The 21,062-nt window shown below is 44.7% G+C and overlaps 1 protein-coding gene across 1 annotated transcript in view; it reads left to right on the forward strand.

Annotated features, from left to right (window-relative positions):
• Positions 1 to 5,117: 5,117 nt before the first annotated feature.
• The window catches only part of LOC110500885 (equilibrative nucleoside transporter 2), a 42,527-nt gene continuing 26,582 nt past the window's right edge, over positions 5,118 to 21,062 (forward strand). Inside the window, exon 1 of the mRNA XM_036958136.1 lies at positions 5,118 to 5,956. The gene's annotated coding sequence lies outside the window, so the exon portion shown is untranslated. The remainder of the gene's footprint in view (positions 5,957 to 21,062) is intronic.

Here is a 21,062-nt window from a genome sequence, read left to right on the forward strand (position 1 = left end):
AAATATGGTGCAATCCATGAGGAGTTGATGTACTGCAGTACCTAATGCAGCTGGTGGCCACACCAGATACCGACTGTTACTTTTGATTTTGACACCACCTTTTGTTCAGGGACACATTATTAAATTTTTGTTAGTCACATGTCTGTGGAACTTGTTCAGTGTATGTTTCAGTTGTTGAATCTTATGTTCGTACAAATATTTACACATGTTAAGTTTGCTTAAAATACACACAGTTGACAGTGAAAGGACGTTTTTCTTTTTTTGCTGAGTTTATTAGTGATGGGTCGTTCGCGAACGAGTCGGCTCTTGTAGGTGAAAGTTGGGAGCCAGCTCGGGTATCAGAAGAGCCTAATCTATTTATAAAAAAAATAAGGATATGAATAATCAAAAGATTTAAATGAATAGAATGAACTAATTCAAAGGATTAAAAAATGTAATAATATAGGCCTAAATGCTCAAGCGCGCACATTAGTTCTGACTGTCTGTTCAGACTAACAGCCTCACCTGTTGTTCCTGTCAATCAGACATGCAGTGTCAACCAATGAACCAAAGATGCGTGAGGGAGGGCCGAGCCAACTCACTCACAGTCACACACTTAGCAGCCGAGGAGAGGAAGGACAGCTGTGAAAACAACAGCTAGAAAATGAGTCGGAAGCACAGTAGCATTTGGGTGCATTTTAGTAATGTAGATAATGTTAGAGCACAGCGTAGAATTTGCCAAAACAAAATCTCATATAAAGCCGGTTCTACACACAACCTACACCGGCATATGCAAACTGTGCACCCAACTGTGAAGCGAGCTGTAGCGGAGCTTCGAGAAAATAGCGGGCCTGCTAGTGATAGTGGTGGAGCCAGCAATGTGTCCAGTCAGTCAAGTAGGCCTACTCCTGGACTCACAGCAACACAGTCTTCTATGGACCAGTTTATGCCAAAGTCTATGTCTGTAGCAAAACAAGGCCAAATTGATATTGCATTGGCTAAAATGATTGCCAACAATTTCCAGCCATTTTCGATCATGGAGATCAGAGGTTTTAGATATTATAGCAATAGTCTAAATCCAATGTAGACAATTCCAAGCAGGAAAACCCTTTCAAAATCACTTATTCCACAACTGTACGAGAGCACACAGGCTTCAGTGTGGGAAAGAGTCCAAAAAGCTACTGCTGTTTGCCTTACCACTGACTGCTGGACATCAAGGGTAACCACTTCTTACATGTCGGTTACATGTCACTTCATTGAAGATGTTTCGATGTCTAGCTGTCTTCTGGACTGCTTTGAGTTCAGCGACAGACACACCTCAGAGAACTTGGCAGAGGAACTGTTGAGAGTGGCCAGAGAATGGCAAGTAGATGGAAAGGTGGTTTGTTATGTTAGCTAACATAACCAAAGCCATGAAAATGTTTAAATGGACCCATCATCCATGTCTTGCCCACACAATCAACCTGATTGTAAGAGATGCTCTGAAGGTGAAGAAACCCACTGTGGACAAAGTTAAAGCAGCTGTGGAATACTTCCACAGGGTACATACAGTAGGTGCTGAAAAACTAAACTCTACACAACGCCAGATGGGCATGCCTGAGCTGAGGCCTTAACAAGACTGCACTACAAGGTGGAATTCAACATTTTATATGTTGAAGCGGTTTCTTGAGTCAAAGGATGCCATCATCTCTACCCTGGCCATTGTCAATGCACCTGTTGATGCTCTGACCCAAGAGGAATGGGAGGTGGTTGAGGAGGTGTGCAGAGTCCTGGAACCCTTTTAGCAGGTCCCTGTGGAGATCAGTGGAGAGAGGTACAGTAAGCAGTTATTACTACATCATTATTTAATCCAATATTATATATGTACAGTTGAAGTCGGAAGTTTACAAACACCTTAGCAAAATACATTTAAACTCAGTTTTTAACAATTTCTGACATTTAATCCTAGTAAAAATTCCCTGTCTTAGGTCAGTTAGGATCACCACTTTATTTTAAGAATGTGAAATGTCAGAATAATAGTAGAGAGAATGATTTAAGTTGGGTGAATTTTGTCCCATTCCTCCTGACAGAGCAGGTGTAACTGAGTCAGGTTTGTAGGCCTCCTTGCTTGCACACACACTTTTTCAGTTCTGCCCACAAATTTTCTATAGGATTGAGGTCAGGGCTTTGTGATGGCCACTACAATACTTTGACTTTGTTGTCCTTAAGCCACTTTGCCACAACTTTGAAAGTATGTTTGGGGTCATTTTCCATTTGGAAGACCCATTTGTGAAAGCCTTAACTTCCTGACTGATGTCTTGAGATGTTGCTTCAATATATCCACATAATTTTCCTTTCTCATGACGCCATCTATTTTGTGAAGTGCACCAGTCCCTCCTGCAGCAAAGCACCCCCACAACATGATGCTGCCACCCCTGTGCTTCACGGTTGGGATGGTGTTCTTCTGCTTGCAAGTCTCCCCTTTTTCTTCCAAACATAATGATGGTCATTATGTCCAAACAGTTCTATTTTTGTTTCATCAGACCAGGGGACATTTCTCCAAAACGTATGATGTTTGTCCCAATGTGCAGTTGCAAACCGTAGTTTGGCTTTTTTATGGAGGTTTTGGAGCAGTGGCTTCTTCCTTGCTGAGCGGCCTTTCAGGTTATGTCGATATAGGACTCGTTTTACGTGGATATAGATACTTTTGTACCTGCTTCCTCCAGCATCTTCTCATTTTTTGCTGCTGTTCTGGGATTGATTTGAACTTTTCACACCAAAGTAAGTTCATCTCTAGGAGACAGAGCGTGTCTCCTTCCTGAGCTGGCTGTGTGGTCCCATGGTGTTTATACTTGCGTACTATTGTTTGTACAGATGAACATGGTGCCTTCAGGCATTTGGAAATTGCTCCCAAGGATGAACCAGACTTGTGGAGGCTGAAGAAATTCGGTTTGTCACCAAAAGCACTCACAAACTTCTACAGATGCACAATCGAGAGCATCATGGCGGGCTGTATCACCGCCTGGTACGGCAACTGCTCCGCCCACAATCGTAAGGCTCTCCAGAGGGTAGTGAGGTCTGCACAACGCATCACCGGGGGCAAACTACCTGCCCTCAAGGACATCAACCACCCGAGCCACTGCCTGTTCACCCCGCTATCATCCAGAAGGCGAGGTCAGTACAGGTGCATCAAAGCTGGGACCGAGAGACTGAAAAACAGTTTCTATCTCAAGGCCATCAGACTGTTATACAGCCACCACTAACATTGAGTGGCTGCTGCCAGCACACTGACACTGACACTGACTCAACTCCAGCCACTTTAATAATGGGAATTGATGGGAAATGATGTAAATATATCACTAGCCACTTTAAACAATGCTACCTTATATAATGTTACTTACCCTACATTATTCATCTCATATGCATACGTATATACTGTACTCTATATCATCGACTGCATCCTTATTTAATACATGTATCACTAGCCACTTTAACTATGCCACTTTGTTTACATACTCACCTCATGTATATACTGTACTCGATACCATCTACTGTATCCTGCCTATGCTGCTCTGTACCATCACTCATTCATATATCCTTATGTACATATTCTTTATCCCCTTACACTGTGTATAAGACAGTAGTTTTGGAATTGTTAGTTAGATTACTTGTTGGTTATTACTGCATTGTCGGAACTAGAAGCACAAGCATTTCGCTACACTCGCATTAACATCTGCTAACCATGTGTATGTGACAAATACAATTTGATTTGATTTTGATTTGATTTCTGCGGTCTTGGCTGATTTATTTTGATTTTCCCATGATATCAAGCAAAGAGGCACTGAGTTTGAAGGTAGGCCTTGAAATACATCCACAGGTACACTTCCAATTGACTCAAATTATGTAAATTAGCCTATCAGAAGCTTCTATATCCATGACATAATTTTCTGGAATTTTCCAAGCTGTTTAAAAGCAGTCAACTTAGTGTATGTAAACTTCTGACCCACTGGAATTGTGATGCAGTGAAATAATCTGTCTGTAAACACTTGTTAGAAAAATGACTTGTGTCATGCACAAAGTAGATGTCCTAACCGACTTGCCAAAACTGCAGTTGAGAAGAAATGTGTGGAGTGGTTGAAAAACAAGTTTTAATGACTCCAACCTAAGTGTATATAAACTTCTGACTTCAACTGTATATGAGCAGTAGATGAGAATGTAGTATCAGTAGACAAAATATGAACCTGAACTCATAACTTACTGTTCTCTCGTTTCAGCTATGTGACAGCCTCAAAAATGATACTCCTGTGTAAGGGTCTGCAGCGAATCACAGCCAGCCGCCAGAGAGAAGCAAATGTAACCACAGGACATGTGGCAGAGTTGATGGACACCCTATGTTCATCAATGGACAGAATGTTCCACAGAATGGAATATGATCATGCGCTATCAGAAACCGCTGCACTTGACCCCAGGTTTAAGAAGTTAGCCTTCAGTGATGCCAGAGCAATTGATGAGGCTCTTCAAAGAATAACCTCAGCAGCAGGGAGGGACAGCTCCAGCAGTCTGTTGGCTCAGGCACCAGGGCAACAGGAAGAAGAGGGATCAGATGGAACAGAAGCACCAGCAGTAGTGCCACAAACGTCTGCTGTTTGGATGTTGTTTGACGAGAGAGAAACTGGGGATGCAGCACGAAGGAATCCCTCAGCAGATGCCATAACGGAGGTCCGATCCTATTTGGAGGAGCCCCTCCAAATATCTGCAGATCCTCTGAGCTGGTGGAAGAACAAGGCCTCTGTCCACCCACGGCTTACTAAGTCATGACAGGGAGACTTTGCATAGTGGTCACATCCGTTCCCTCTGAGAGGGTCTTCTTGAAAATGGGACAAATAATTACTGAGAGAAGAATCCGCATCAGCCCCTCGAAAGTGAGGCAGCTTGCTTTTCTGAATGCAAATCTCTCATAAAAGCAAAATATGATCAGCATTGCTGTGTGCTGCTGGTTATAACATGGCAATAAAGAAGAGAGAGAAAAGAGGGACCAGTTTAATGTTTTCAGTGGGATGCTGCAGTTTTGCACATGATTTGTTTTTCTTTGATATGGTGCAATATTCTATTATTATGTTGTTCAGATTGTATTCGTTTTGAATTGTTACATTTATATGCACTTTGTTTATATACATTAAAAAAGTTATACTTTAAATGCACATGTGTAAAAACATCCTTTTTACATTTATTTCAATTTGTGGGATGCTGCAGTTTTGCAAATTGCTATTTATTTTTCTTTGATATGGTGCAATATTCTATTATGCTGATCAGATTGTATTCGTTTTGAATGGTTAGATTTATATGCACTTTGTTTATATACATTACAAATGTATAATTTAAATGCAAATGTTTAATAGTATTATGTTACATAACAAACCAATGCGTCTTTAAATACATTGTGGTTAAGGTAGATTATGATTTCATTTAATAATTTAATCATAATTGTTTTCACAGCAATCATAGTCAAACTATCGCAAACGGTTTGACTTGAAAAAATACAAAACATATATTTTTTTTAAAGAGCCGTTTGGGAGCCAAAAGAGCCGAGCCGAACGAGCCGGCTCACTGAAAAGAGCCGGAATGCCCATCACCACCTATTGCCGATGGCCGAAAAACTAGTAGTGCGCTATGATAACATATGGGGAGGGGCATCCGAGCAGTGAGCTATGTTGTATTTGGTTGTATGTGTAACTTCTTATTTATACCTCAATGTGTGTAACTCCGAGTCGGGGAGATGATGAAGATTAGCCTACGCGCTATGTAAAATTGTTACAGCAGCACAGCCATTCGTAACTATTTGGCGCTCGCGCCACGTGGAGCGAAAGGCTACATTTATCGTGTTACATTTTATCCTACATGTTATCGCTTTGGTTTTTTAGCAACAACCGTCTTTTTTTGTTGCGTAGCAATAATGAAAACACAGTGATCTGACTGCCGCACTTCTCATCTCTACAAGGTTAGTAGGCGTGACATGACTCTTCTTGCCTAAACCACGATTTGTCATGAAAGGCGGGAATTCATTGTTACAGTGTTAAACTTAATTGTAGCAATGAATTGTTTTACAATCGTGTGAACGGGCAACAGTCCATACGTTTGGCAGGTTTTCTTTGTTATTGGTCGTTAGGTGATGCGACACGACAACGGCTCTTGTTCGCCTGGCTGCGCGGTTTCTGTGACGGATAAATGGGCCTCTGCTCTCTTATAATATTGCTAGAATAACGTCGCTTGCTACAACGGTCAAATGGGTTGTTTAGTGAAATTAGATGATTGGAAATGTGCGGACTGGATTTTTCTTTTTTTTCTCAAAATCACATTCCCAACGTCTTTAGGCTGAGCACTTACTCAAAATGTATATGCCAACGCAGGCATGTTGTCATTCACACATGGCTAAATCTTACATAACATCCATGTGTGGATTACAGCCTGCCTCGGTTGGCATATGCATTTTGAGTAAGTAACTAAACAACCCATTTGACCATCACTCACAGAGAGGCTGCTGTCTATATACAGACTCGAAATCATTTGCCACTTTAATAAATGGATCACTTGTCATTTTAATAATGCCACTTTAATAGTGTTTACATATCTTGCATTACTCATCTCATATGTATATACTGTATTCTATTCAATCTATTGCATCTTGCCTGTGCTGCTCGGTTATCGTTCATCCATGCATTTATATGTACATATTCATATTCCACCCCTTTACTTAGATTTGTGTGTATTAGGTAGTCGTTGTGGAATTGTTAGATGACTTGTTAGATATTACTGCACTGTCGGAACTAGAAGCACAAGCATTTCGCTACACTCGCATTAACATCTGCTAACCGTCTGTATGTGACCAATAAAATTTGATTTGATATATATATACAATTTATGCTTGCTCTGGCAATGGGGTCCAGAACGTACTAAGGGTGTGGCACAATAGCGGAGTCTGGAAGCCAAATATAGCTCCATCCATCCCCATGCGCCTCCCAAATGTAACAATGGCCTTCTCCCATTTGACTGTCTGCCCATCTAATTTCATTACTGTCTGAATAGTGTCAAACGACCTAAAATATATATACATATCTTTCAAAAGATATTAGCATACTTTCAATATCATCCCTCAAAAAAGTAGTCGGATTTTGAGTGCTCATTTAATGTTCAAAGCATCTGACCTGTGTTTTTTTATTTTATTTTCCACCTGGACATAGCCCTAAACCATGTCAAAATATGTAGAATAGTAGGAAATTAGCTTTAAAATATTCAATGTCCTCCCTTCTAGGGTTTGTGCCAGTGGGCAAGGAAATTCACACAGCAAATCTCACTCCAAACTTTCTTCAAAAGTTGTCAGCCCTGAAAATGCATGTGTTGATGAATTGCATGTGGCCAGTCCACCTGCATGGTGTGTGTGAGCTTTGAGAAATAAATGTACACGGTCGCGGCCAAGGGCGTCTGCGTAGCCAGGTTATATTTTAGATGCACGATGCGCTGCAAGCTCCGCCTCTCCCAGCTACTCATTGGTTTTTAAAAGCATGTACACAGGTGGGTGATTAAAAGATGAACTAGGTGTCCAGTTGGTGGCGGTAATGCACCTTCAATTTGTTTGCCAACCGCCATATAAAATCCACAGAAGAAGAAGACAGATGAAGGAGGAGAGATTTATCAAAGAAAACAAACAAAGCTAACCTAGGTTTCCTCTTTTTATCTGTGGATTAATTGTCGGAGTAGAGAACACATGATTTTGTTTGAATCAACATGGGTCAAAATTCTACAAAGATCCAGTTGGTAGAGCAGGAGTACTTGCAACGCCAGGGTTGTGGGTTTGATTCCCACTGGGGACTTGTACGAAAAAAATATGAAACTGTAAGTTTCTCTGGATAAGAGCATCTGCTAAATAACTAAAATGTAAAAAAAGAAAAAAAGGAGCATTTGAATTTCAGGTAAAATAACAACCCAATGTTTATTTTCCAGGACAAATTAGCTAGCCACAGCAAGCTAGCTAAATGTCCATGAATGTTTCATGTGTGTTTCGACCTATCCCCAAAATTAATATAGTTGGTTCACAGTTGATTTAGGTATTTTAACCAGCGTGTCATGAACATGTCTGGTGGAGATAGACAAAATCAACATGCACAGGATGGTGCACGCGCAGAGCCTATCTGATCAGCTTGTTACGCCTCGTTATTGAGCAAAATGGTATGCAGCAGCATCATATGTATGCAACAAAAGTTCAACATTCACCTTCTGCAATCATTTCTGTCAAGCTGTCTACACGTAAACATTTTTGTTATTGTGTGTTTAAAAAAAATGTTTACCCCCCTTTTCTCCCCAATTTCATGGTATCCAATTTTTACTAGCTACTATCTTGTCTCATCGCTACAACTCCAGTATGGGCTCGGGACAGATGGTTGAAAGTCATGCGTCCTCCGATACACAACCCAACCAAGCCGCACTGCTTCTTAACACAGCGCGCATCCAACCCAGAAGCCAGCCGCACCAATGAGTCGGAGGAAACACTGTGCACCTGGCAACCTTGGTTAGCGTGCACTGTGCCCGGCCCGCCACAGGAGTCGCTGGTGCGCGATGAGACAAGGATATCCCTACCAGCCAACCCCTCCCTAACCCGGACAACGCTATGCCAATTGTGCGGCGCCCCACGGACCTCCCGGTCGCGGCCAGTTACGACAGAGCCTGGGCGCGAACCCAGAGTTTCTGGTGGCACCGCTGGCGCTGCAATACAGCGCCCTGAACCACTGCGCCACCCGGGAGGCGCTACACATACAATTTGATGCATACGTTCGATAAATCGAACGTATGCACCACACAGAACGCATTGCAACTGCTTCTGCAACGCAGTGCTGCAAGGCAAACGGAGCGTTCCATTGGAAATGAATGTACAGTACCAGTCAAAAGTTTGGACACCTACTCATTCAAGGGTTTTTCTTTATTCTTACTAGTTTCTACATTGTAGAATAATAGTGAAGACATCAAAACTATGAAATAAAGCATATGGAATCATGTAGTAACCAAAAAAGTGTTAAACAAATCAAATATATTTTATATTTGAGATTCTTCAAAGTTGCCAACCTTTGCCTTGATGACAGCTTTGCACACTCTTGGCATTCTCTCAACCAGCTTCACCTGGATTGCTTTTCCAACAGTCTTGAAGGAGTTCCCACATATGCTGAGCAGTTGTTGGCTGCTTTTCCTTCACTTTGTGGTCCAATTCATCCCAAACCATATCAGCTGGGTTGAGGTCGGGTGATTGTGGAGGCCAGGTCATCTGATGCAGCACTCCATCACTCTCCTTCTTGGTCAGATAGCCTTACACAGCTTGGAGGTGTGTTGGGTCATTGTCCTGTTGAAAAACACCCCACACCAACACACCTCCTTCTCCATGCTTCACGGTGGGAACCACACCTGCGGAGGTCATCCGTTCACCAATTCTGTTTCTCACAAAGACACAGCGGTTAGAACCAAAAATCTCACATTTGGACTCATCAGACCAAAGGACAGATTTTCACCGGTCAATGTCCATTGCACATGTTTCTTGGCCCAAGCAAGTCTCTTCTTCTTATTGGTGTCCTTTAGTAGTGGTTTCTTTGCAGCAATTCGACCACGAAGGTCTGATTCATGCAGTCTCCTCTGAATAGTTGATGTTGAGATGTCTGTTACTTGAACTCTGTGAAGCATTTATTTGGGCTGCAATTTCTGAGGCTAGTAACTCTAATGAACTTATCCTCTGCAGCAGAGGTAACTCTGGGTCTTCCTTTCCTGTGGGGGCCCTCATGAGAACCAGTTTCATCATAGCGCTGTTGGTGTTTTTTGTGACTGCACTTGAAACTTTCAAAGTTCTTCAAATGTTCCGTATTGACTGACCTTCATGTCTTAAAGTAATGGTGGACAGTTGTTTATCTTTGCTTACTTGAGCTGTTCTTGCCATAATATGGACTTGATCTTTTATGACATAGTGCTATCTTCTGTATACCACCCCTAACTTGTCACAACACAACTGCTCAAAAGCATTAAGAAAGAAAGAAATTCCACAAATTAACTTTTAGCAAGTTAATTAACCTGTTAATTGAATTGCATTCCAGGTGACTACCTCATGAAGCTGGTTTAGAGAATACCAAGAGTGTGCAAAGCTGTCATCAAGGCAAGGCTGTTCGCTGATCCATCGGCCAGTTTCTTGGACCACTATACCCATTTTGCCAATTGGACTTGGACCCCTCTGCTACTTGGAACCCTACTAATTCCATGACTGGTCTATCGATGTCACCGCACGAGGAGGCAAAAACAGAGTTTTCCCCATCGCAACATCCCTCTAAGACCATTCTGCTAACTTGCTAGCCCCGGCCTGCTAACTGCTAGCCTGCTATCCTCGGCCTGCTAACTGTCTGAATCGCCGTGTCCCCAGCCAGCCCAACCACTCACTGGACCCATACAATTCACTTGGCTGCGCATGCCTCTCCCTAATATCAATATGCCTTGTCCATTACTGTCCTGGTTAGTGATTACTGTCTTATTTCACTGTAGAGCCTCTAGCCCTGCGCAATGTGCCATAAACAACCGTGTTGTTCCATCTCCCACATATGCGATGACATCACCTGGTTTAAATGTCTCTAGAGACTATCTCTCTCATCATTACTCAATGCCTAGGTTTACCTCCAATGTACTCTCTTCCTACCATTCCTTTGTCTGTACATTAAGCCTTGAATCTATGCTATCGTGCCCAGAAACCTGCTCCGTTTACTCTCTGTTCTGAACGTGCTAGACGGCCAGTTCTTATAGCCTTTATCCGTACCCTTATCCTACTTCTCCTCTGTTCCTTTGGTGATGTAGAGGTTAATCCAGGACCTGCAGTGCCTAGCTCCACTCCTACTCCTCAGGTGCTCTCATTTGTTGACTTTTGTAACTGTAAAAGCCTTGGTTTCATGCATGATACCATTAGAAGCCTACTCCCTAAGTTTGCTTTATTCACTGCTTTAGCACATTCTGCCAACCCGGATGTCTTAGCCATGTCTGAATCTTGGCTTAGGAAAACCACCAAAAGCCCTGAAATTTCTATCCCTAACTATAACATTTTCCACCAAGATAGAACTGCCAAAGGGAGCGGTGTTAGCCTGCAGAGTTCTGTCTTACTATCCAGGTCTGTACCAAAACAAGTCGAGCTTCTACTTCTAAAAATGCACCTTTCCAGAAACAAGTCTCTCACCGTTGGCGCTTCCTATAGACCACCCTCTGCCCTGGACACCATATGTGAATTGATTGCCCCCCATCTATCTTCTGAGCTCATGCTGATAGGTGACCTAAACTGGGACATGTTCAACACCCTGGCCATCCTACAATCTAAGCTTGATGCCCTCAATCTCACACAAATTATCAATGAACCTACCAGGTACAACCCCAAATCTGTAAACACGGCACCCTCATAGATATCATCCTAACATTACGGGCATCCGTAATGGGTCTGCGGTCAAACGACCACCCCTCATCACTGTCAAACGCTCCCTAGAACACTTCAGCGAACAGGCCTTTCTAATCGACCTGGCCGGGGTATCCTGGAATGACATTGACCTCTTCCTGTCAGTAGACGATGCCTGGTTATTCTTTAAAAGTGCCTTCCTCACCATCTTAAATAAGCATGCTCCGTTCAAAAAATGTAGAACCAGGAATAGATATTGGATAGCCCTTGGTTCACTCCAGACCTGTCTGCCCTTGACCAGCACAAAAACATCCTGTGGCGTTCTGCATTAGCATTGAATAGTCCTCGTGATATGCAACTTTTAAGGGAAGTTAGGAACCAATATACACAGGCAGTTAGGAAAGCGAAGGCTAGCTTTTTCAAACTGAAATTTGCATCCTGTAGTACAAACTCAAAAAAGTTATGGGACACTGTAAAGTCCATGGAGAGTAAGAGCACCTCCTCCCAGCTGCCCACTGCACTGAGGCTAGGAAACACTGTCACTACCGATAAATCCACAGTAATTGAGAATTTCAATAAGCATTTTTCTACGGCTGGCCATGCTTTCCACCTGGCTACCCCTACCCCGGTCAACAGCCCTGCGCTCCCCACTGCAACTCACCCAAACCTCCCCCACTTTTCCTTCACCCAAATCCAGATAGCTGATGTTCTGAAAGAGCTGCAAAGCCTGGACCCCTACAAATCAGCCGGGCTAGACCATCTGGACCCTCTCTTTCTAAAATTATCTGCCGAAATTGTTGCAACCCCTATTACTAGCCTGTTCAACCTCTTTCATATCGTCTGAGATTCCCATATCCCCCTCTTCAAAGGGGGAGACACTCTAGACCCAAACTGCGACAGACCTATATCTATTCTACCCTGCCTTTCTAAGGTCTTTGAAAGCCAAGTTAACAAACAGTTTACCGACCATTTCGAATCTCACCGTACCTTCTCCGCTATGCAATCTGGTTTCAGAGCTGGTCATGGGTGCACCTCAGCCATGCTCAAGGTCCTAAATGATATAATAACCGCCATCAATAAGAGACATTACTGTGCAGCCGTATTCATCGACCTGGCTAAGGCTTTCGACTCTGTCAATCACAACATTCTTATTGGCAGACTCAACAGCCTTGGTTTCTCAAATGATTGCCTCGCTTGGTTCACCAACTACTTCTCCGATAGAGTTCAGTGTGTCAAATCGGTGGATCTGTTGTCCGGACCTCTGGCAGTCTCTATGGGGGTGCCACAGGGTTCAATTCTCGGGCCGACTTTCTTCTCTGTATACATCAATGATGTCGCTCTCGCTGCTGATTCTCTAATCCACCTTTACGCAGACGACACCATTCTGTATACCTCTGGCCCTTCTTTGGACACTGTGTTAACTAACCTCCAGATGAGCTTCAATGCCATACAATGGCCTCCAACTGTGGCCTCCAACTGCCCTTAAATGCAAGTAAAACTAAATGCATGCTCTTCAACTGTTTGCTGCCTGCGCCTGCCCGCCCATCCAGCATCACTATTCTGGATGGTTCTGACTTAGATTATGTGGACAACTACAAATACCTAGGTATCTGGTTAGACTGTAAACTCTCCTTCCAGACTCACATTATACAATCGGCTTCCTATTTCGCAACAAAGCACCCTTCACTCATGCTGCCTAACATACCCTCGTGAAACTGACTATCCTACCGATCCTCGACTTCGGTGATGTCATTTACAAAATAGCCTCCAACACTCTACTCAATAAATTGGATGCAGTCTATCACAGTGCCACCTGTTTTGTCACCAAACCTCCATATACCACTGCGACCTGTATGCTCTCGTTGGCTGGCTCTCGCTTCATACTCGTCGCCAAACCCACTGGCTCCAGGTCATCTACAAGTCTCTGCTTGGTAAAGCTCCGCCTTAGCTCACTGGACACCATAGCAGCACCCACCAGTAGCATGCGCTTCAGCAGGTATATCTCACTGGTCACCCCCAAAGCCAATTCTTCCTTTGTCCGCCTCTCGTTCCAGTTCTCTGCTGCCAATGACTGAAACGGACTGCAAAAATCTCCCTCACTAGCTTTAAGCACCAGCTGTCAGAGCAGCTCACAGGTCACTGCACCTGTACATAGCTCATCTGTAAATAGCCCATCCAATCTACCTCATCCCCATACTGTATTTATTTATTTATCTTGCTCCTTTGCACCCCAGTGTCTCTACTTGCACATGCATCTTCTGCACACCCTACCACTCCAGTGTTTAATTGCTATATTGTAATTACTTCGCCACCATGGCCTATGTATTCCCTTTCCTCTCTAATCTCACCTCATTTGCACATGCTGTATATAGATTTTTCTACTGTATTATTGATTGTATGTTTGTTTATTCTATGTGTAACTCTGTGTTGTTGTATGTGTCGAACTGCTTTGCTTTATCTTGGCCAGGTCGCAGTTGTAAATGAGAACTTGTTCTCGACTAGCCTACCTGGTTAAATAAAGGTGAAATAAATCAAATAAAATGGCAAAGGGTGTGTACTCTGAAGAATCTCAAATATAAAATATATTTGATTTGTTTAACACTTTTTCTGGTTACTACATGATTCCATATGTGTTATTTAATAGTACTGATGTCTTCACTATTATTCTACAATGTAGAAACTAGTAAGAATAAAGAAAAACCCTTGAATGAGTAGGTGTGTCCAAACTTTTGACTGGTACTGTACATTCATTTCCAATGGAACGCTCCGTTTGCCTTGCAGCACTGCGTTGCAGAAGCAGTTGCAATGCGTTCTGTGTGGTACATACGTAGGATTTATCTAACGTATGCGTTAAACTGTATGTGTAGACGGCTTGACAGAAATGACAGCAGAAGGTGAATGTTGAACTTTAGTTGCATACATATGATGCTGCTGCGTACCATTTTGATTGGTACTGTGCTTCCCGTTGTACCTAAACGCAATGACGCTGTCCGTGTGATCGAGGCGTTAGGTCATGCCTTCATGGTCGTCATTCAGCCAGTCAGCCTTTACAAATGGAATCTGTCACATCACCCGCCTTGACGAAGTGCTTGGTCACTCCTTCATGGAAATCATCACCAAGGACATGTAGGCTATCTTTGAATATTCATCATGTTGAATGGAAATTGCTGTAGTCCACCATGCGACATTGCTGTTTACTAAACACCACATGGCCAAGATTGACACAATGGAGGATTACTCCTACTCCCTGATAGGTGATAAACCGCGTGGCTTTTACTCCATTTCTTCTTGGTGACCAGACAGGTTTATTTCATGCGGGTTTCTGCCATATGATTTCGAACTGGAAATGTTCAGCACTGAAAATCTACAGTTCTACTGAGAAGGGCCCAAATTATTATTTTTGGGATCACAATTTTCCCCACAGATAGATTCCATCAATGTAATTGTCTGCATAATTTACAAATCCCCCATATATTTTTTAGTACATATGTATTCCCTTATTTTCCCCTAACCCTACCACCCCTCACCTAATTGGAGCAAACTAATGGACAACAACAGGCTTCTACATCCAGCTTATACACACTATATACATTTTACGGACACAGTATATTTTACAATAATGATCTTTTGTTTGTTTTTAGTCCCGTCCTTCAGCGACCCTCAACCTCCCATCTATCTGAACACATCCAGTTTTCATGTCTATTTGCCATATATTTTTGATCTGTTCTGTGATGATCCACAACGGTTCTGAACCTTTTCTATTCTCGTAGTTTCTACAGATTGTAAAGGAAAGATAAACCTTTTTGCTAAGAGTATTATTGATCGATTGACTATGACTTTTTAAATCACTAAGCAGTGCTATTTGCAGAGTTGGCTCCAGGTAAATGTTGCAATTTCTGAACCTGCGACCAAAAACAGGCTACTTAAGGACAGTACCAAAACAAATGATCTAATGACTCTGCCTCCTCACAGCAAAATCTGAAGAGCTGGTATGGTTGTATCACCCATATATATAACATTATATTGGTTTCAAGAATTTTGTATAATTTAAATAGAAAAATTCATAAGTTTTGAATCCAGCTTAGTTTTGTGTATCAGTTCATAAACCATGGGCTCAAGCTGGCTAGATTTACATCTAGGTTATTTTGATTGTCTCCCTGTATAGCCTAAATAAATAAGCCTAATGCGTAAAATGAGCTATTTGAGTACATTTATTTGAAAATCTATTAAATGGAGACAAACCTTTTTATCATGTTAGATATGAAAACAGACCGTTTGAACAGATGGAAGGCCTAATCTTTCTGGTTTTGTTATGACAGTAACAACTAGGGCAGTTGGTGCTCGGAGACACTGATATATTTGGTAGTGGAGCAGCTGTCTGGTTTACTCGAGGCTGGAATGATAAGGTGTGGGGGGAGTAAAGAAACATTTACACATTGCTATGACACGTTAATGGCTTGGGAAAACTGGAAAATAACTCTTTGTAGTCCTGCTGTTCAAATGTCCGCAATAAAAATCATTTCAATTTCATGGAGGGCTGTTCTTGTATAGAAAACATCCTGCATCAAACCTGCTCAATGGTGGCTTTAAATAACTGGAATGAATGACATTTACCCCACTAATAGGTCTGTGGTTGCTAGGCTGCCAGTGTTTCTTCTAGAGGCGTTGAAATGGTGCCTGGGGCTGCTTTAGGGCAGTGACAGCCTTTCGAGAAAATAGCCCAGGCTCACCTCTGCACACATATGATTTATTCAGGAGACAAAGGGTGGTGTCCTGTTCATGGAGATCCTGAGCGCCCTGCTTTCCTCACCACAGAGCAGCAGCATATTTCCAACCCCACTCTGACGGCTCTGGGCTGCTACACCTCCACTCTATCCACCCACCTTCACTTCACCTCCACTCTATCCACCCACCTTCACTTCACCTCCACTCTATCCACCCACCTTCACTTCACCTTCACTCTATCCACCCACCTTCACTTCGCCTCCACTCTATCCACCTACCTTCACTTCACCTCTATCTACCCACCTCCACTCCACCTTTATCTACCCACCTCCACTCCACCTCTATCTACCCACCTCTATCCACCCACCTTCCCTTCACCTCTATCTACCCACCTCCACTCCACCTCTATCTACCCACCTCTATCCACCTACCTTCACTTCACCTCTATCTACCCACCTCCACTCCACCTCTATCTACCCACCTCTATCCACCCACCTTCCCTTCACCTCTATCCTCTATCTACCCACCTCTATCTACCCACCTCCACTCCACCTCTATCCACCCACCTTCACTTCACCTCTATCCTCTACCTACCCACCTCTATCTACCCACCTCCACTCCACCTCTATCCACCCACCTTCACTTCACCTCTATCCTCTATCTACCCACCTCTATCTACCCACCTCCACTCCACCTCTATCCACCCACCTTCACGTCACCTCTATCCTCTATCTACCCACCTCTATCTACCCACCTCCACTCCACCTCTATCCTCTATCTACCCACCTCCACTCCACCTCTATCTACCCACCTCCACTCCACCTCTATCCACCCACCTTCACTCCACCTCTATCCACCCACCTCCACTCCACCTCTATCCACCCACCTTCACGTCACCTCTATCCTCTATCTACCCACCTCTATCTACCCACCTCCACTCCACCTCTATCCTCTATCTACCCACCTCCACTCCACCTCTGTCCACCCACCTTCACTTCACCTCTATCCTCTGTCCACCCACCTCCACTCCACCTCTATCCACCCACCTCCACTCCACCTCTATCCACCCACCTTCACTTCACCTCTATCCTCTATCTACCCACCTCTATCTACCCACCTCCACTCCACCTCTGTCCACCCACCTTCACTTCACCTCTATCCTCTGTCCACCCACCTCCACTCCACCTCTATCCACCCACCTCCACTCCACCTCTATCCACCCACCTCCACTCCACCTCTATCCTCTATCTACCCACCTCTATCTACCCACCTCCACTCCACCTCTATCCACCCACTTCCACTCCACCTCTATCCACCCACTTCCACTCCACCTCTATCCACCCACCTTCACTCCACCTCTATCCACCCACTTCCACTCCACCTCTATCCACCCACCTCCACTCCACCTCTATCCACCCACTTCCACTCCACCTCTATCCATCCACCTCCACTCCACCTCTATCCACCCACTTCCACTCCACCTCTATCCACCCACCTCCACTCCACCTCTATCTACCCACCTCCACTCCACCTCTATCCACCCACCTCCACTCCACCTCTATCTACCCACCTCCACTCCACCTCTATCCACCCACTTCCACTCCACCTCTATCCACCCACTTCCACTCCACCTCTATCCACCCACTTCCACTCCACCTCTATCCACCCACTTCCACTCCACCTCTATCCACCCACCTTCACTCCACCTCTATCCACCCACTTCCACTCCACCTCTATCCACCCACCTCCACTCCACCTCTATCCACCCACTTCCACTCCACCTCTATCCTCTATCCACCCACCTCTATCCACCCACCTCCACTCCACCTCTATCCACCCACTTCCACTCCACCTCTATCCACCCACCTCCACTCCACCTCTATCCACCCACCTCCACTCCACCTCTATCCACCCACCTCCACTCCACCTCTATCCACCCACCTCCACTCCACCTCTATCCACCCACCTTCACTCCACCTCTATCCACCCACCTTCACTCCACCTCTATCCACCCACCTCCACTCCACCTCTATCCACCCACTTCCACTCCACCTCTATCCTCTATCCACCCACTTCCACTCCACCTCTATCCACCCACCTCCACTCCACCTCTATCCACCCACTTCCACTCCACCTCTATCCACCCACTTCCACTCCACCTCTATCCACCCACTTCCACTCCACCTCTGTCCATCCACCTCCACTCCACCTCTATCCACCCACTTCCACTCCACCTCTGTCCATCCACCTTTACTCCACCTCTATCCACCCACCTTCACTCCACCTCTGTGCACTAACCTCACTCCACCCCTGTGTACTCCAGTAACAACAATTAACCTGTGGGCCAGAGTCAATGGCATTGCTGGGACTGTAAGTATAGCTTGATAAGATTCAGGTTTAGCTCTTTGTGTTCAGTGTTTGTTCTGTTTTGTGTGTGGGGTAGTGTACTAACGACTTTCCGTGTGCTGCTCTAGGGAACCACTGCACTGAGACGTTAGTATCCTGTCTCCCCAGATTTAGAATCTGGCCTCCCTAAATTTAGTATCCGGCCTCCCCAGATTTAGTATCCGGCCTCCCCACATTTAGCATCCGGCCTCCCCAGATTTAGTATACTGTCTCCCCAGATTTAGTATCCTGTCTCCCCAGATTTAGTATCCTGTCTCCCCAGATTTAGTATCCGGCCTCCCCAGATTTAGTATCCGGCCTCCCCAGATTTAGTATACTGTCTCCCCAGATTTAGTATCCTGTCTCCCCAGATTTAGTATCCTGTCTCCCCAGATGTAGTATCCTGTCTCCCCAGATTTAGTATCCGGCCTCCCTAGATTTAGTATACTGTCTCCCCAGATTTAGTATCCTGTCTCCCCAGATTTAGTATACTGTCTCCCCAGATTTAGTATCCGGCCTCCCCAGATTTAGTATCCGGCCTCCCCAGATTTAGTATACTGTCTCCCCAGATTTAGTATCCTGTCTCCCCAGATTTAGTATCCTGTCTCCCCAGATTTAGTATCCTGTCTCCCCAGATTTAGTATCCTGTCTCCCCAGATTTAGTATCCTGTCTCCCCAGATTTAGTATCCTGTCTCCCCAGATTTAGTATCCTGTCTCCCCAGATTTAGTATCCGGCCTCCCCAGATTTAGTATCCTGTCTCCCCAGATTTAGTATCCGGCCTCCCCAGATGTAGTATCCTGTCTCCCCAGATTTAGTATACTGTCTCCCCAGATTTAGTATCCTGTCTCCCCAGATTTAGTATCCTGTCTCCCCAGATTTAGTATCCTGTCTCCCCAGATGTAGTATACTGTCTCCCCAGATGTAGTATCCGGCCTCCCCAGATTTAGTATCCTGTCTCCCCAGATGTAGTATACTGTCTCCCCAGATTTAGTATCCTGTCTCCCCAGATTTAGCATCCGGCCTCCCCAGATTTAGTATCCTGTCTCCCCAGATGTAGTATACTGTCTCCCCAGATTTAGTATCCTGTCTCCCCAGATTTAGCATCCGGCCTCCCCAGATTTAGTATCCTGTCTCCCCAGATGTAGTATCCTGTCTCCCCAGATTTAGTATCCTGTCTCCCCAGATTTAGCATCCGGCCTCCCCAGATTTAGTATCCTGTCTCCCCAGATGTAGTATCCTGTCTCCCCAGATTTAGTATCCGGCCTCCCCAGATTTAGTATCTGGCCTCCCCAGATGTAGTATCATGTCTCCCCAGATTTAGTATCCGGGCCCCAGATTGAGTATCCTGTCTCCCCAGATTTAGTATCCTGTCTCCCCAGATTTAGCATCCGGCCTCCCCAGATTTAGTATCCGGCCTCCCCAGATGTAGTATCATGTCTCCCCAGATTTAGTATCCGGACCCCAGATTTAGTATCCTGTCTCCCCAGATTTAGTATCCTGTCTCCCCAGATTTAGTATCCGGCCTCCCCAGATGTAGTATCATGTCTCCCCAGATTTAGTATCCGGACCCCAGATTTAGTATCCGGCCTCCCCAGATTTAGTATCCGGCCTCCCCAGATGTAGTATCATGTCTCCCCAGATTTAGTATCCGGACCCCAGATTTAGTATCCTGTCTCCCCAGATGTAGTATCCTGTCTCCCCAGATTTAGTATCCGGCCTCCCCAGATTTAGTATCCTGTCTCCCCAGATTTAGCATCCGGCCTCCCCAGATTTAGTATCCTGTCTCCCCAGATGTAGTATCCTGTCTCCCCAGATTTAGCATCCGGCCTCCCCAGATTTAGTATCCGGCCTCCCCAGATGTAGTATCATGTCTCCCCAGATTTAGTATCCGGACCCCAGATTTAGTATCCTGTCTCCCCAGATTTAGCATCCGGCCTCCCCAGATTTAGTATCCGGCCTCCCCAGATTTAGTATCATGTCTCCCCAGATTTAGTATCCGGACCCCAGATTTAGTATCCTGTCTCCCCAGATTTAGTATCCGGCCTCCCCAGATGTAGTATCATGTCTCCCCAGATTTAGTATCCGGACCCCAGATTTAGTATCCGGCCTCCCCAGATTTAGTATCCGGCCTCCCCAGATGTAGTATCATGTCTCCCCAGATTTAGTATCCGGACCCCAGATTTAGTATCCTGTCTCCCCAGATGTAGTATCCTGTCTCCCCAGATTTAGTATCCGGCCTCCCCAGATTTAGTATCCTGTCTCCCCAGATTTAGCATCCGGCCTCCCCAGATTTAGTATCCGGCCTCCCCAGATGTAGTATCCTGTCTCCCCAGATTTAGTATCCGGCCTCCCCAGATTTAGTATACTGTCTCTCCAGATTTAGTATCCTGTCTCCCCAGATTTAGTATCCGGCCTCCCCAGATGTAGTATCCTGTCTCTCCAGATTTAGTATCCTGTCTCCCCAGATTTAGTATCCTGTCTCCCCAGATTTAGTATCCTGTCTCCCCAGATTTAGCATCCGGCCTCCCCAGATTTAGTAT

Source organism: Oncorhynchus mykiss, chromosome 21 (assembly GCF_013265735.2).
Source record: "Oncorhynchus mykiss isolate Arlee chromosome 21, USDA_OmykA_1.1, whole genome shotgun sequence".
NCBI classification, from domain to species: Eukaryota; Metazoa; Chordata; class Actinopteri; order Salmoniformes; family Salmonidae; genus Oncorhynchus; species Oncorhynchus mykiss.